This window comes from Protopterus annectens, chromosome 4.part0 (genome assembly GCF_019279795.1).
Source record: "Protopterus annectens isolate FY-2018-M chromosome 4.part0, PAN1.0, whole genome shotgun sequence".
Taxonomy (NCBI): Eukaryota; Metazoa; Chordata; order Ceratodontiformes; family Protopteridae; genus Protopterus; species Protopterus annectens.
Genome location: NC_056733.1, coordinates 245,800,407 through 245,802,906, shown reverse-complemented (window position 1 = coordinate 245,802,906; position 2,500 = coordinate 245,800,407). Strand labels below are relative to the sequence as shown.

At 39.9% G+C, this 2,500-nt stretch overlaps 1 protein-coding gene across 1 annotated transcript in view; it reads right to left on the bottom strand.

The window, feature by feature from the left end:
• Positions 1 to 2,500, bottom strand: part of LOC122799284 (cytosolic arginine sensor for mTORC1 subunit 1-like) — a 467,271-nt gene that overhangs the window by 2,176 nt on the left and 462,595 nt on the right. The window contains exon 9 of the mRNA XM_044068241.1: positions 1 to 2,500. This exon is cut by the window's left edge and continues 2,176 nt beyond it; it is cut by the window's right edge and continues 830 nt beyond it. The gene's annotated coding sequence lies outside the window, so the exon portion shown is untranslated.

The following is a 2,500-nucleotide window of genomic DNA, read 5'->3' as shown; positions in this document are numbered from 1 at the left end:
CATCCTTCAAATGTGAAAGTCCCTAAAAAAAGTCCTCCAATAAAATTCAAATCAAATCTATAGATTCAAACAATGGCAAATCAGCTTCTGTAAAATACAAGAACAATCCCAAACTGGAGCCACTTGAGGTTTATGAAGATTTAAATTGACTTTTGGAGCAGCTTAGGAAATTTCTAGCTAAATCGAGTTCCATGTATAAGCAGGCTGATACGGCTTATAGGTGTAGTGGTAACGCCAGCCTTGCTCTTGGACTAATTATCCAGTGTGGAATGTCTGGAAATAGTGTGGACATTGCACCCGGTGTCTACCCCACAGACACGGAGAGAAAATACTCCTAAAGGTGGATGGTGCATTTTTCCCCACAATTTTCAGAGTACTGTCACAGCAAAATCAGGAACAAATTTTAAATACTGCTATTACAAACATGGCCACACAACAGGTTTAGCATTAGCATGGATTTTCTAAAGGCTAAAAAATCTGAAATTCAAATGTCTCATTTAGTTATTTCAATCCTCAACCACTTGCCAAAAAAAAATTAATGGGGAACAGATCAAAAACAAGAGAAAAAAATCAGGACAGTGAGAAATTCCGGACAGATGAGAAGTAAGGTGTAAAGACCACCTTGAAGGGCAGTTCTTAGATAAATGGACTGAGATGTGTGATTGCATGAAGGCCATCTCCCTACGAGTAGAATTCCTGACTATATCTATAAATTTGGCACTTTCAGGATGCATTGAAAGTCTTGCCAGAGCTCTTGGGACAGCAGTATACCAGCTTGAGACTAGCAGGGACAGTCCAACCAACTCTAGGCTACATCCTTTCCGTATTAAAGCCAATACTCCCTTGGTCAGTAGAAAGTATAAGCCACCTGGGAGGGTATGAGGCTAACTTCCCTTCAGGGACTGAACAGGAAAGCAAGTCAAACCTGTCTAGACTGGACACTGGGAAAATTGTCTAGAATCTTCACCAGGTGCGGCTCTGCATAGGTTAGTGTCCCCAATTCTGTTAGTGATTATACAACTCATTCAAACAATACTAAACAATGGTAATGAGTATTCATATTGCTGGTTTTAAATTGGCCAAGGCATGTGTAGGACAGAGCTCCATATATCATTACATAAAACCCCAGAGCATGTCTGAATATGCCACAGTCCCATCCCAGAAGGGGAGGGAGTCCACCTTGCAAGAAAAGATCTTTACTGCCACTACATCCAGCGATTCAGGATTTATGCACAGGTAGATCAATAAGTAGAACTATAACAAAATGATTGGGATAATTCTCAAAGCAGCCAAAAAATGCATCTTCAAGAAGCAGTTTAATGTGCAAGGCTCCCATTCCTGTGGTAAACATCTCAGATGCTCTGAAAAGGTGGTCTTCAGATGGACCCATGAAATCATTAAGTAACCTGTTTAGGTATGAAAAGATGATAGGAAGTTTTCACAGCTTAACAAAAACTATTCATATCAAAACCAGTGAAACTGGTTTGGGGTGGCACTACAGCCTAGGTATTCAGAATTAAATTATTAAAAACATGAAATGATCCTGACACATTTTGAATCAGTCAGGTACCAAACAGAGCAGATGGCTACACTGGGCCCATTCACTGCCAACTGCGCATGACCAAGAAGCCTTCTAAAAATGAATTCCTTATAGGTGTACCTATCACTGTTGGTGAGACCTGATCAGAATGACCACCAAAAATTAAAAAAAAAAGATGATCACCATCCATCTGGGCACTATCTTACACTGGTGGGAACTACACTATGCTATGGAATTGAAATGAAGTTGACAACATTACTAGCAGAGTAAAAATGGCCATGGCATATGACAACCCTATTTGTTTAGCAGTACTGGCACACTTCAATCCTGAACATGGAGATAAAATTCAGTTTTTCTGACAATGGCTGGGCAAACAGATAAAGTGTCAATGGAAACTGAAATGATCTTGCAATAGCTGAAGAAACAAAGGCTGTAAAGCAGTATGCATGGAGTTGGCTATTTATATAGAACAGCTATGATACAAAAACATCCAAGACAAAGTCCAGAGCTGATGAACCTGACAATGAGAATCCCCAAAGAGACCGCCCAGAGTCTTGAGGGTCAACCTGAACTATTTGCTGATACTTCTCCTAAGAGAGATAGTTATCTAAGAGGAAGCAAAAATCAGAAGGTTTAAAGTACAAAATAACTGTTAAGAGTCGGCAATGCCAAACAGCCATCTAGTAGTTTGCTATGCCTCAACTAAAAATTGAAATAGGTTGCTTCAGATAAAGAACTGTGAGGCTGGCCAAAACTGACTTTCAGCATGAGGAGAGAGATAACAGTTGGCTTCTCTGCTAATCCTTACCTTGTTAAAAATAACTAAATGCTTGTAATGGAAGAGCAAGAGAAATCAGCTGCACTTTGGCATGATGTAAAAATTAACAGGTCAAGTGCAATCTGCACAGAGACTGACACTAAGCAGCAGGTATGATAACTGTGTGTGTTACACCAGACAAG